At 48.8% G+C, this 14,812-nt stretch overlaps 1 pseudogene; it reads left to right on the top strand.

Moving 5' to 3' along the window:
- Nucleotides 1-2,051: 2,051 nt before the first annotated feature.
- Nucleotides 2,052-2,201, top strand: LOC144126478 (U1 spliceosomal RNA; annotated as a pseudogene).
- The last annotated feature ends 12,611 nt before the right edge of the window (nt 2,202-14,812 follow it).

Consider the following 14,812-nt stretch of genomic DNA (forward strand, 5'->3'; position numbering starts at 1 on the left):
GGGTGTCAACAATCTAGATAAATCTGGTCACGTCTTGCATCACAAACAAAGCGATAAAGCGGTGTGCCGGCAGCTTTGAAGAATGAACAAACACTACAAAGATTCTGGGCAGAATACTTCTCAGTCTCTCAGTCCCTTGTAAGTAAGCTTTCTTTGGATGGCCCGATCTGATTGCATTTGCCCTTCTGCACTCTCAGCAGCTCCGACTTCTCGGTAGAGGACGCCAGGCTTCTCGCTCTGACGTACTCCTCGACGGAGGTGGCCGTTACCTGGAGTTTCTAATAACTTCTCTCCCAGGGAGCCCTTGTTGTTCCAGATAGTGATATCATCGGCAAACATGGTGTGCCTGATATCTTGCATCTCTTCTAGTTTTCTTGCCAATCCTATCATAGCCACGCTGAAAAAAAATAGGCGTGATGAAATGCCAAACAAAGGAACACCATAAGGCTCTGTCGAGAGAGAGAGAAAAACTTTATTCTAATGAAAGAATTCGGGGCACGCAGGACCCCGCGCAACACCACTGCAACCGAGAGTTCATGTTCCTAAGATCAATAACACTGGCGGACCGGCCGGTGGCGATGGTCTACACGGCCTGGTCCTACGAGTAAAGCAGCATCTCCCAGTCCTCCCAGGTCTTGAGGTCATCTAGTCCCCACGCGGTAGGGTCCGCCTGGCAGAGGGAGAAAATGTGGAGGGAAGAGGCGAAGGAATCTGGGCATAGGGTGCAGGCCGGGGGGGGGGGGGGAGGAAGGAAGGATGATGGTGGGATACGGTAAGGGGCGAGGGGAGAGTGTGTGTTTGCAGTCTGCGCCTACCTGCCACCTGTCCACCAGTGGTGCCTCCCACCTGCCCTGGCAGGTGGCGAGAGGTTGCTAGAGGAGCGCGTCATGGGTCGCAGAATCCCTACCGGTGGCAGTGATAGCGACAGCCACCTGCCAGTGCTGTGGGGCACCTCTTAACCGCTGCGCCATTGCGCTCGTACTGCTATGAGGAAGCGCCACGATCTATGAATGTTAAGTAGAACACCAGTTTTGCCTATATGGGCAATAACCTACTAAAGATATCGCGTCACGTATAGTGCTGACGAAGCTCGTGACTTCCGGCAGCTGAGTGTTTTTGTGTGCTGTGCCCTTCCTGACGCAGTTCCCCCGACGAGGATGCGTTTATCACCATATAGGAAAAACTACTCAAAAATGAAAGCGACATGAAAGATAGCTTCACAGCCCGAAGTTGTTACCCGTAGTTAGCCGCGGTTCTGACTCATGAGCGCGCCCTTCAAGTCAAGAAGCTAATGGGAGGTGACGCCGACTGCTTACAGAAGAGGAACGGGAGCGAAGAAATATAAATATTAGATCTAGCATTCCTGTAAAGAACTACAGGAAGTTAGTGGGGCTCCAAGGTCGAGCTCTCGCAGTGTTCCAACAGTGGAACCATCCACGGCTGGCGCACGCCTGTCTACCACAACGCCACCTCGTAAGACCGGCCCAGGATACGGGCGCAAGCGATCCGTGTAATCACTTCACTTTCACTTTGTGGTTTTGAGGAAACGAAATGACGCAGTAACTGTCTCCCACATCTCGGCGGGCATGGGGACAGCACCCTGAGGGAAGGGAGAAAGGAAGGTGGGAGTGAAAGAGGAAAGCGAGAAAGAGGTACCGTAGCGGAATACCCTGGAACAATTTCGACTCCATAGGGATCTTTAAAGTGTACTTGCATCGCACAGCAAACGGGCTCCTTTTGCGTTTCGCGTTCATGAAACTATTATACCAGAGCACGCGAACCACGGCCCTGATCTGACCCGAAACGAGCAGTTAAAGTAACAGAAAGAAGAAGTACTCCTTGCCGTTGACACTCGCATCGTGTCAGTAAAGTAGCAGTCATGGCCTATACTTTGCCTTAATTTTCTTAATTTATTTAAAAGCTTTGATGTAAATTAAGTCTCTGGTGTGCACGTTTAGCTTTCTGGTCGCTCAATTCCTGGGCTGGCTGGAAAATTTATTAAGCACACACCCTGTCACGTTCTCAATGAGGTATGCCGTTTTTTTTTTGTCATAGTTACTAGATGCTGAGTCTCCGACGCTCAGGATAATCGGGGCTCCGTGCTGAGGCCTGTTGTAGGCTGAAGCGCGCCACTTCCCCAAGTAGGGGCGGATGGAGCATTAATTTTTGGTAGTGGGGCTTGGCATCCGCGCCAGCCCCTTCATCACAAAGCGAACGAAAAATTCTATGGAAGCACGCTCGTCAAGCCTAGTGCTATGGCTCATTAGCCAGCAAAGCTGTTCTGTTCGCGCCATCGCGGGTTCGGGTCCCTGTGGCGGGTATTTATTTTATTTATTTCACTTAGCACAAACCCAGAAACATCGCAAGATCTCTCTCGGTGTTTCCCCAACGGAATCTTCAACATAGAGAAGCCACCTTCCGAGAGAGAAACTTGCAATCGCATCATATTTAGCGTGACTATGTGCATTTGATCAGTGATTAGGAAGTAAGGTTACTTCGAGATGAAGCGGCGCTGACCGACGACGGGGTGCCCCCGCTCCTGGCCGGTTTATCGTCCTGCCTCTCAAAGGAAGAGAAATTGCGAAAAAAAAAAAGACCCGAGAGGAATAGCGTTGTTGCGCGCCCAAATGCACGCACGAAAAACCCGTGGTTTTCTCGTCGCGATATCCCTACGTCGTCATGGCTAGGTATGAATGCGGATGGCGATGCCAGACAGGACGAACAGTTTTCCCGAATAGGTGGGCAAGACTTGATGCGGCAGACTTCGGTTGAGTTCTGCTTGGCACGACAAGTGTGAGAAGGAATCCACGTGACCTTTCGCAGGAAAGAGTGAGCATGTTCACAAATGACTGCGTAGACAGTGTTACTGGCCGTTTTTACTTTCGCGGAACAGAGAGAAAGGAAGTTACAGTAAGATTGTTAAAACACGCGGAATAAATTTTTAAAGACACAGATATAGTTTTTTCCATGTTTACAAGTATTTTTGCTGTGTATTGCACTTTTTTATTCTATTCTGCTTGTTCTCCTTGAAACGTGCTATACTAAATTTGACGCCCCCCCTTACAAAATGCCCTTAAGGCCTGTAAGATATTTCATATGAGTAAACTGCTGCTCCCAGTAAGGGCGCAATGCGCTGAGAAGAGTTTGGCAAAGACTACAGCAAGGGCAGCACAGGCCACCTCTGTTGACATTGCACAAGGCAGTGTTCTCAGCGGATATTCATCAGAAATAGTAAGCACAAGAGGTAAGCAATAGTTCAGTAATAAGCACCCAACTTGTACTGCTGCAGTGTGCAATTACAATTTCTTTTTCTGTGGGATAAAACATGGTTTAAGACACGAAGAAAGGCAATATCAGCTTCGCTGGTAGGGCGGCTTTCATGAGACATCATGTATCTCCAAACTTGAGACGCCTTAGAACTCCTAATAAGTATCAGCCTTCCCCATGAATACCGTGAACTCTACAAGAACATGCGCTAATAAAATTTTCTTGTTCTCCCAACAGAATCAACGCAGAACAATTATTTAAAGTCTTATTGGACAGAAATTGCCTTTAATGCCGAAATTTTAAGTGCTTATGGTGAAAAACAAACATCATGAATTATTTCAAACGACACGGAGGACTGCTTGTAGACGAAATGAAACTTTCAGGAAGCCTTGCTTTTACATCTGCTGCATTCATTAAAAGATTTGTTGATCTGGGATGCTTTGCACCAAACACTTACAAACACACTGTGTGCTACCATGAGACAGTCATTTGTTTCGTGCCGTTTGTCGGGAAGTGGATGCAGATTCCCGCAGTATTTCCTACTCACGGAAATGTGAAAGGAAGCCTGCTGACGAAAATTATGACGGAAGCAGTTATCCTGGCAGAAAATGCAGGATTATTTCTCGATTTGATAACAAGTGATGGTGCAACGTGGAATAGGAAGATGCAGTCATTGATGGGAATCAGCTCAACTCCTTCATTCACAAAGCGCAAAGTGCAGCATTCAACTGACGCAAGCCGCTCACTTTTCTATCTGTCTGACATTTCACGCCTCGTTATGTGTTTCAGGGACAGGTGGCGGTGGCAGTGAAAAAGTTTATTTACATACGGAGACTGGCATACGGGTACTCGTAGGCGGGGTCCACAGTCCAGGGCTCCGGTAGCGGCTGCTATCCTGCGAGCCTGCGCAATCAGCCAATGCTGACACTCCAGACTAGAGCTGGACAGAGCAGCTTTTCATGAGGAGGTACTGGGTTGATGTTTAGGTGATTGCCAGGGTGAGGGGGGGGGGGGGGGGATTTTGGCGCTCGCATGGGGAGTGGTATAGAATCGGTTAAGCGCGGTTGCATGACATGACAGGCATGGAGAGTAGTATTTTGAGGGGAAGAAGGTATGCTGGTGGTGGAGGTTCGGTAAGGAGATCATCTGGAGCTGGCGCTACGAATGAGTGAAACGGAGGAAATGATCTTCAGGGATGGGCTCGTAGAGACCAGCTAAGACCAGTGTAAGATAGAGCAGGCTCTGTTTTTTTTTCGTGTTTGTGTGTCGCAGGTCTCCCTCCGCCCGCTGCGCAAGGCACTGGGGTTTGACGGCTTAAATGTCACTCTTCAAGCCAAGGGATAGCAACTCATCACACCAAGCTAGACAGCTGACAAGACGACTGCGAAGAGAACCGCTTTCTCTTCTTCCAGTCCCTCCTTCTTCCCTTACCTCATCTCGCTGTTGAGATGTCCACCGGGCAGTGAGACTGTTGTGCGCCCTTTCATTTCCTCATAAGCATTTTAGTGCGAAGCCACTGCTCAATACGTACCAACCTTGACCTAGAATCTTCTCATCTTGTCTTGTACTCCGAAATAACCGGAGCTTACTCGGGTAAGCTCGGGTAATCTCATATATATGTGGGTAATTATATATGGGTAATCTCGGGTAATCTCTGGGGAGCGTCGCGCAAGCTGCAGTCAATTGGAGGATGTCCCGATAAGTTCGGAGGAGCCAGGATTGAGCAGCGCACAATGGACAAGGACAGAAGGTGAGAAACGACGAGACACAGCGCCGCTTCGTCCCGCCCTACATGCAGTCAATGGGAGGAAGCTGGGGTAGGTTCCTGCACTGTCGACAATTAATCTGCCTTGGCAGGTGGCGCCATTGCGCTGGTAGTGGTACGAAGACTGGCCGCGATTTATGAATGTTAAGTAGAGAATCACCAATTCTGCTTAGTTTATGGGGATTTAACGTCCCAAAGTGACTTAGGCCATGAGGGACAGCGTAGTGAAGGGCTCCAGCAATTTCGGCCACTTGGGGTTCTTTACCCTGCACTGACATCGCACAGTACACGGGACTCTAAAATTTCGCCTCCATCGAAATTCTGTAGCTACGGCCGGGATCGAACCCGCGTCTTTCGGGTCAGTAGCCGCGCACCATAACCACTGAGCCACCGCGGAGGGTTAACAATTCTGCATATATGGGCATTAACCCACTAAAGCTGTCGCGCGTCATAACATTAAGAGAGGGCTTAAGTATCTCCTCCAATTGAAGTACGAAGACACGTTTTCGCACGTGTACTCAGTTTAAGTACTTTAAACCTTTACCACTTTTTTTCTCGGTAATAAAGGATATGACCACAGCGTATACAGCTCATGAGCTCGGGACTTTTGGCAGCTGATTGTCTTCATTTGCTGTGCTCTTCCGGACGCAGTTCGCCAGGCGAGTACGCGTTTATCCTTTTATTGGAAATAATAAAAGACGAAAGTGACACGAAAGAGGGTCTCACATCCGGAAGTCGTTTCCTGTTAATTACCCGATATTAGTCGTGGTCATGAGCGCGCCCTTATAGTCAGGAAAAGAATGGCGGACGACCCCGCCTTCTTACAGCAGGGAAACAGGATTGAAGAAATATGCGCGTTTCCTTTCATCAAAACCAGTTAATTAACTTTGCCATTATCGATTTTGCTGGGGTTGGAAAATGAAAAAGGCAATTGTTTTTGAGGCGAAGAAAGGGTCGAGTAACTCTCTGGGTTAGTGGTTCTTGAGGAAACGAAACAGCGCAGTAACTGTCTCACTTCTCGGTGTGGACACCTCAACTGCGCCGTTAGGCATATAAGGGCGAGGGGAGTGAAAGAAGAAAGAGAGAAAGAGGTCATTAAAATGCGGCTCTCTCCCTCTCTCATCCCAGAATTTTCTCATGAAGATCCTCTGCACAAAAGCTTCTCGTTCCATTTCGTTCGCTAATATCGCCTTTGGATACTCCGTATCTAGAGGCGCAGTTAAAGAGTGTCACTTTAAATCGTTCTAACTCGTTTTAACTAAAACCGGTACCCCGCAGGGGGAGATTGTTTTCTTTCTTTCGACACTGCAGGCAGCAACACAAGAAAGCATCGACACGTGTTTCAGGGCACGTACATATCAGCCGCTCGCTGTGAATCGTTCGTCCACTAAGCTGCGAGGCACGTTTGTTCCTGCTCGAGAACTGGTCAGTCCTCTTCGACGGCGCCAGGATTAGCACCCAGGGAAGGAAAATAGAGAAGAGAGAGAAAATCCCCGCAGCCTGCCTGTTTTTCTTCCCCGTCTGGCGCTGCCGACGACGTTCCAAGGTGAACAACGAGCCGAGTTGTCCGAAAGACGCGCGGTCTGATCTTGGCTGCCTCCTTCTTCGGAGCCACCGCGGGTACTTTGCATGCGTTGTTGCTTGACCGCTGTCCGGCGCCCTCCCGCAGCGTCGAAGGGCAGGTGCAATACGATACTGGTAATGATGCGCCGGCTGCATTGGTTCCAACTCTCGTTCCATGATAACCATCTTCTGTGATGGGCTCTCGAAAACGCGTTTGTGTCGGAAACAAAAATGCAGATAAAAATGTGTACGGCTGGATATAACTACTGTGGCAATGCATTCCTGTCGATTGTCCGTAAGCGCCCATGTTGTTGTTGTTGTTACCCTCATACAATGGCACATGCCCACATAGGTGGATTGGCCAAGAATTGGGGGGGGGGGGGGGGGGCACAAAGTTTTTTAGATAAATATTTCCTGGACGAAAATAAAATGAATGCTGAGGAAGGAAGAAGTAAACAGAAAGGAATAGCGAAATGAAACGGGAAATGCATAACGCACATTAAATGATAATGGTAATAGTAAGAATAGAAATAATATTTAAAAAACAAAGTTATCAAGGTAGCCGATTTGATTCCATTAAAAAATTTTGGACGGCGGCAAAAACAGACTTGTGGCTGTACCCAAGTATGGTGGCTCCAAACGACATTATGACTGGGCTGCTCAAACAAAGGCCAAGCTGTTGTAGTGGTTTCTCTAAAAACCGTCTTCTCATCATGTTGTACCGGCGACAAAACAACAAAAAATGGTCAATGGTTTCGTGCTCACCACAGAATACGCAGACGGGATTAAGCGCCAACCCAGACCTGTGCAAATAAAAATTTAAGGGTGGGTTCCGGCAGCGGTGCCTTGATAAAGATACCTCAAGCTGCCGTGAATGGCATGATTTCCTGCTGCACGAATACTTCAGGTGCAGGTGATCATCAGATCTTAAAAGAGATACAGTTGTCATTCTTAACAAATTCTGTCTTCGAAACCTCGCTGCTGTGATGTACGCTGTAGCCGGAACGATAGGCAGCACGGGGCCATTCAGCGACGCCTTTGCCAGGCAGTCCGCAACTTCATTGGCTGTCACACCGCTAAGACCTGGCACCCATATCATGTGAACAAGGCTCAAATGCGGAGGGAGTAATGAATGAAAGGTGTTTGAGGCGAATCCACAGCCGAAGCAAGGGACCAACACAAAGAAAGACAGTCTGTAATGACAGCCACTGAAGAGAAAGCTGGTTCTAATTTTCGAAGAGCAAGCACCACCGCCAGAAACTCCGCTTGGTATTCTATCGGGGCTCTTTACTTTTTTCCGTATACTACGTCATGCTATTCTTCCTCTTCTTCTGCTTCCGAGCTCACCTGAATAACACGAATAACATGTACTCATCCTACTTGTACGCGGCCATGTGTACAGTGCGCGCTAGACATGACCATGTACACACCGGGTAGCGCTTACTGTTATACAAAAGAGCTTAGACGTGGGCTGTTATCTGCAGGCGAACCCTGGAGGGCGCACACAAGAAATAATTCGCAAAAAATTCTCGTAGAAGTCATAGGATGCAACTCTTCATTAAAAAGAATAAGAGTGTCACCGCACAGTCGATATCACAGCTTAAAGACTAGAAAACTTTGCCGTAGCCTACAAAAAAACAGAAAAAATATTTATATGTTTTTTTCTGTATCCGTGTGGGAGTGATTGATTCTATTTTAAAGCTAATCGTTGCAAAAAAAAAATCAATAATTCATCACTTTGTTAACACGCGTGTCGTCATTTGCAACACTCGCCTTTATTGGAGACACAGCGAAATGCGGAGGTTAGGCATAAGTGCTTCTTGTTGATGTAGTTCGCAAGAAGCGCATCTCTCTTATAGCTACCTTATATTGTCACCTGGCAGTGATAGTGGCCCATCACTGAAGCCACTTGACAGGCCCATGCCAGTGCATGTTCTCTCATACAGCCACTTACTAGTACTTCTATTCTTGACCTGAGCAGATTGTTCCAACATTCAGGGTCTGCTAGCTCCTGATTACATGACTTCAGTTAGCCCCATTTAAGAGCATACGCATTTAAGTACTGCTGCCCAGAGTATTTTTTTCTTCCGAGCAAGGTCCTTCCTCTTGAGTCTTGACAGTTACCGCCTGAGCCACAAAGACACTCCGTCATTCGAACTATAAAATTTATGCCATGGTATCTGAGCCCGGCTTTTGCAAAGTGAGCCAAGCCAGCCACGTCTGTAAAAGGAGGTCTTGCCGCGAATGACACAGCGGGTTTGAGTTTCTTTTGCTGTCAATTAGTACAAACTTCGTGCAGCGCTTAAACGTTAAAAAAAAGGAACCTTGCTCGCCCCCCTCCCTCCCAAAAAAAAAAGGATAAATAAGCGCAGATCTAACATCAAGGGTGCGATGAGCTGTATACGGTTTGCTCGACGGCTTAGGCCCGTTTCACGTGCTGCGACTGGACCGAAAATATCCGGTGTAGTCGGTGAGGCCGCAGTGCGATTTTCGGACACTGCTTTCACATGCAACACCGACACAACGAATTCAGTCGGAGGGACAGGCAAGGTTTCTTGATGTTTGCATAGGCAACCCATTATTAAACGCGACAGAAATGTCACACGTAATGTGTTGATGATTTCAATACCAGCGCATTTTTAGATGCAAGGCAATATTTCGCATGTTTTGATTAGAACCAACAGTTTTGCTTCCACCGCGGCAACAGCTCCCACGTGACCCCACGTCGCACGCCGTCTCGGCGCTCCCCAATGGTCAGTCGCAGAGCGAACACACCGACGCTGCGACTGAATTCCAACCGGGTGGAACTCGATCGCAAGCCGTCTGCGACTAGACCGACGGCCCTCCCCAGTCGCAGACCGACTGAATTCGCTCAGCTCGTTTCATTTTCTCAGCCTATTCTTATCATGTAAGTGTAACTCAACTAAAACGCAATGCTCAACTCACAACTTTAGCGAACCGCAGGAAAATTTCCAGACTGTGGCTGTTTCATAATTTCTATCATCATCCACATCTCAACTCCATTATCAGCCCCGCACATCGCATCTCCAATCGCACAAACCACGGGTAGGCAGTCTACCCTCCCCCTGCCCGCACTTCTGCGCATCTGTCATCATTTTTCGTTCATAGAGCAAGGGACTGGAATGACCTGCCAAACGCCATCGTTGATCAGATCAACTCATCGTCATTCAGATGGTCAATTGAAGAAATTTACTGCTGAAGTTCCACCCCCTCATGTAATACCCCTTCAATGGGGCCTTTGAGGTATTAATAAATAAATAAATAAATAAATAACAATTAAAACATTATATTAATTATAACTACGATAACTTACTGTACAAGAGTCAAAGTAAATTAAGAAGTTTTATTCTTTCTTTCTCAGGCTTCTATTTATAAATTCGACGCCCTCTCAGCAGAAAAAAAGAAACATTCGCGCATTATTTCGTCCGCAAGCGGCACGTACTCCATCCGAGGCATCGATGGAGTTATTGCAGCGGCAGTATAGGCGTGCCCCCTTGGCCGGTAGGCTAGCGCGTCCACCTAGAAGCGTTCATCCGAGGCGATCGAACGGCCTCAATCTTCAGCGCCGCGCCACTCTTCGGCCCGTCCGAGGCGCCGATGACCGCCTTTCTCGACGTGCGCGTTATGGGCCGCATCGAGCATCGGCCAGGGAGAAGCGGCCCAGATCGCCTCCTATTGAGCTTCGCCGAGCCAAGACCTGTTTACACGTGCCTAAACACCATTCTTGCTGCTCACTCGCTGCTGTTGGGAAGCGGAGAGACATATGAACGCGTGTGCGGCTGTGTTTAGCGGGGCCGCCCAAACGGGCAAAGCCGGTGGTTAGCACTAGTGCCTCTTCCTTGCAATGGAATCGTTACTGCGCGGGTGAAAAAGGAAAACGGTCTACTGCCGAAGATGTTCAGTTGCTTTTCGTTCGTCTTATTGGACCATAAAGCACGCCGGGCAAGGGGCGGTTACCTGGCGAAAATGGGCTGCTAAAAAGAACCGGTCCACTATTGACTATTGACAGTAAGGAGGGCAATAAAATGAATTCTCCCGTTCGGAGCACCCGAATTTTGACGGCTTATGCCATGTCGGTTTTTGTTTCTTTAGCCATGCTTTTCGCTGCGACTCGCTGCAATATCGGACGACCACTATAAGCGTTCAAATTAATTTCTGTTACCACATTAATTACTCAGATGAATATGCTTAATAGTGATGCCTTGTTAAATTATTGAGATAGAAGAAGTACTTACTGCGCTAATGAGTTAGTAATAGAGGAAGTGCGCTACATTGTGTAAAACCGTGGAAAAAAATGGTCGATTTGCGTAGATAGGCCAAATTCGGATTAGGTGCGCTAGGAGTTCGGTTTTCACTTTGGTTCCAGTGCTCACGGATGGCAATTGTTCGGGTAGCGTTAATAGGTTAATGTCCATACATGCGGAATGGGTCATTCCCTAGATTCATAGATCCCTGGGAGTCTTCCTACCACTCCTGGCGCAGTGGTGCAGCGGTTAAGCGGTGCGCCACTGCTCTACTACGGCAGATCCTGCCGTAAATCGGACTTGGGTTGGGTTGCAATCCAGGTTGCTCTCCGTGAGCAGCCTCTCACGATTAATTGAGCTGCCGCCTGCCACAAAACCGACTTCAGACAAACAGAGAGACAAATAGACAACGGCTAAATGCGCGGAATGACCACTAGAAGCGCCAGCGCACTAAAAGACTACCAGCGCTACGCCAACCTGACAAAACCGTCTGGCGGTCTTTTTAAACGGAACCAAATGCATTCAATTTAACCGAAATACGTGGCTTCCCCTTACAAGTTTCAGAAGCGTTCGTCTTCGCCTTCAAGCTCGCACCGATGGAATAATGCTATCTGACAGAAAAATCACATCATTTGAATTCCATTTTTAACAATTTCGCTTACTTGTTCCATGCATGTTTTTATACAGTCTTCGGTCCAATGCGTGCAGCGCCCGCAACGTGATGTGGGCATCATGGTCATAATCGAAGTAACAGAGCCGACACAGAGACCGTGTTTCCGAACAATAGCTTCGCTTTTTTTCGAGACAGGTGTCTCCACCCGGATTCAGCCCATAGCTTGGACATGCCGAAGTTTTTTCACCCTCGCAAACACTAGTCGCCATTTCTACTTGGATTTTATTTATCCATGAATAGTCTGTACAGGGCGCAAGAAAGCCAGTTAGCTTTGCAGGGCGCACCAGCTGTTAGTTTTCTGCAAGCGTGTGGAAAATTGTGCATAAACCACCACAACTGTTGAAAACTCAAGCACCGAAAGGCCGGCATTCGCCAAGTAAGCGTGGGAGCAACTGGGGGATCCCATTTAGTTTTCTAAGGCGCCCAAGATGCTTGAAACTCGGGGTAAAATGGCTTTGTAAAACAGGTTGCAAAATGTGCTAATTGTTCTAGTGAATCCGTGTCGAACTCATCGTTTTGAGAAATAATTGTCACCGCGTTCATTTGCTAGCTTACACAAAAAGGCATCCCCGTTCAGGTGTGAAAAGTCCTACATACACCTCAAGCGAAGAAATCAATGCCAGGCGTAGAACACATTGAGAGAAAGCTCCGAATGCACTGAGCACACATCATCATCATCATCATCATCATCATCATCATCAGCCTTACTACACCCACTGCAGGGCAAAGGCCTCTCCCATGTCTCTCCAATTAACCCTATCCTTTGCCAGCTGCATCCACCCTTTGCCTGGCAAACTTCTTAATCTCATCCGCCCATCTAACCTTCTGCCGCCCCCTGCTACGCTTACTTTCTCTTGGAACCCACTCCGTTCCCTTAAGGACCAGCGGTTATCTTGCCTTCGCATTACATGCCCTGCCCAAGCCCATTTCTTTCTCTTGATTTCGACTAGGATGTCATTAACCCGTGTTTGTTCCCTCACCCACTCTGCCCGCTTCCGATCTCTTAACGTTACACCTATCATTTTTCTTTCCATGGCTCGCTGCGTTGTCCTTAACTTAAGCTCATAGAAGGTTGTGGCCAAGTACTACACCAGGGTGGCCAAATCCTGCTCTGGTGAGAGAGTGCGTTGTCGGTTCTGGTCACCGAGATAAGGCCGCACTCCAGGCCTGGTTATGCAATTCCATCGACTCGCGGATTTTTTTTTTTAAACCCGGTGGAGAATTGCGCGGCACCAGGATTTGAACCCCGGTCCTCTTGCACGCGAGGCGGATGTTCTACCTCTACGCCATCGCTGCACACACTGAGCACACAATTGTGCACATATAGAGACGAACCTCGATATAACGAAGCGGTTTATAACGAAATAATAGATATAACGAAGCAATGACGATGCCCCTTGGAATTTGGGTCAACACGGGCTGTAACGAAGCCACGGCTACAGCGAAGTAATCGCCGAGCCCCTACAACTTCTTTATAAGGAGGTTCGACTTTATAGCGTGCAGAAGGGTTAGGACTAGAATAAATCTTTAGGGTTCCATAGCTACGCAGTAGGCACGATGAAATGGTGAGCTCCCGTTAATATGAGCCATGTTATCTTTCTTAGCGCACTACGATATTTGAGTACCCCGAAGTTTCTCATTTTGTCTCCGTCAAAATGCAGCCGCCGCGGCCAGATATTACACTCGCCACCTTGTGCGCATCATTAGAGCGCTGCAGCCTGGGTGGGACAAGATCGGCAGATGATCGGTCTTTCGATTTCGTGCGTTCGCCTCCTTTCCCTAGGGACAAGTTCTGCTAAAAGCCTTGCTGTGGACGTGCTGCAGATATTTTGCATACGTTGTTTCACAATTGATAGGGGTGGTGGCAGGGTCATTTAAATCACTGATCACTATTGCTATCACGCAATGACCTGATGAGATAGGCGCAACTTTTATTGCGAAATGGTGGGGCAGATTGAAACGTTTATGTCTGTACCGTGGTTAGAAGCAGCCCGAATGGTCCGAGAGTGCTTAAAACAACCTAGCGATCTCCCAGTTGAACGGTGTCTTCAAGACACCGTTTCTTAGACCTGAGCAAACTGTATGCTAGGCTTTCGGTTTTAATTAATCGCTTTCCACAGTACCTGCAGCGCGTTCTTTTGGAGGACAACACCGCGTGTTGTCGCTCTCCCCCTCAAGTCGTTGAACGAGATTCAGGACTGATCGAAGCGTTCAGCCGGTAGAGACGGTCTATAGCCAGCCATGCTTACATTCACAGGATGAAATCTGTGCTGATAACGACCAGGACAGGAGAAATCGGAATACACCACAATCTCCTTTCGGAAGCCTCAATACTCTCTGCATAATTTGCAACAACAGTGGGTGATTCCGAGTGATCAACGCATAAGCTCTGAGTAACTCTATACTGAGAAGCGCATTGAAGACGTAACCCTTGGTGAGCCCTCAACAAACTCGGTCTAATTGAAGCGCTCCGTTGAAATGCACATCGTCGTGGCATCGATTAGTCCAGCGAGAGAGAATTGAACAAGCCAGTCCCAATTCTCCATTCTTCCTTGTGATCCCAGCCGAAGGCTCCATCCATCGGGGAGAAGCAGACCGTAGCCCCTATACGGCGCCCTTTATGAGCACGCTCGCGTGGCCCGAAGCACTTAATGACTGGTTATTCCAAGCTAGCGGCAGAGGAGTGCCAGCAGTCTGGTTGGCACGAGTAACCCGCTTCCGCTGCCGAGTGACCTATGGCCGCCGTTCACCCCGTGAGCCGCCGCGCTACGAGGTCACGGGCCCACTGCGTCCACTGGGTCCCTGCCGTACAGCAGCAGCAACAGCAACAGCGCAAGGAAGAGGAGAGGCCCCTTCAGTTCCGAATGGCTATAGGCAAGCACGCCCGTTGGGAAGACCGCTCGCCTCCGGCGGCGAAGAAGGAGAACAGTTAGCCGGACCGTTGCAAGGCACAAACAAACAGCGCGCGCGTGAAGGTGCAGGAGAGGGAAGAGGGGGTGAGAGGCAGTTCTTGTTGGCGGCCAGTTCCGCTGGGGGACCTGCGAAGGGCCACGGCGTTCCCGCCCTCGCCAAGAGAGGCCCCTAAGCACCAAACCTGTTCGGCAACTGCGGTCGCTCGTTGCGTCGGAAGGTGCGCGCGGCGCGCGTACCTGTCACGTGCCTCCTTCCCTTGACGTTGCCGTTGCTGCCGCTGCTGCTACCTGGTCTCCTCCTCTCCTTCCTCCTCGTCAGCGGCGGTGGCCGACGCGCTGGCTCCTCTCTTGGCCGGGAGTTGTCCTC

Source organism: Amblyomma americanum, chromosome 3, assembly GCF_052857255.1.
Source record: "Amblyomma americanum isolate KBUSLIRL-KWMA chromosome 3, ASM5285725v1, whole genome shotgun sequence".
Taxonomy (NCBI): domain Eukaryota; kingdom Metazoa; phylum Arthropoda; class Arachnida; order Ixodida; family Ixodidae; genus Amblyomma; species Amblyomma americanum.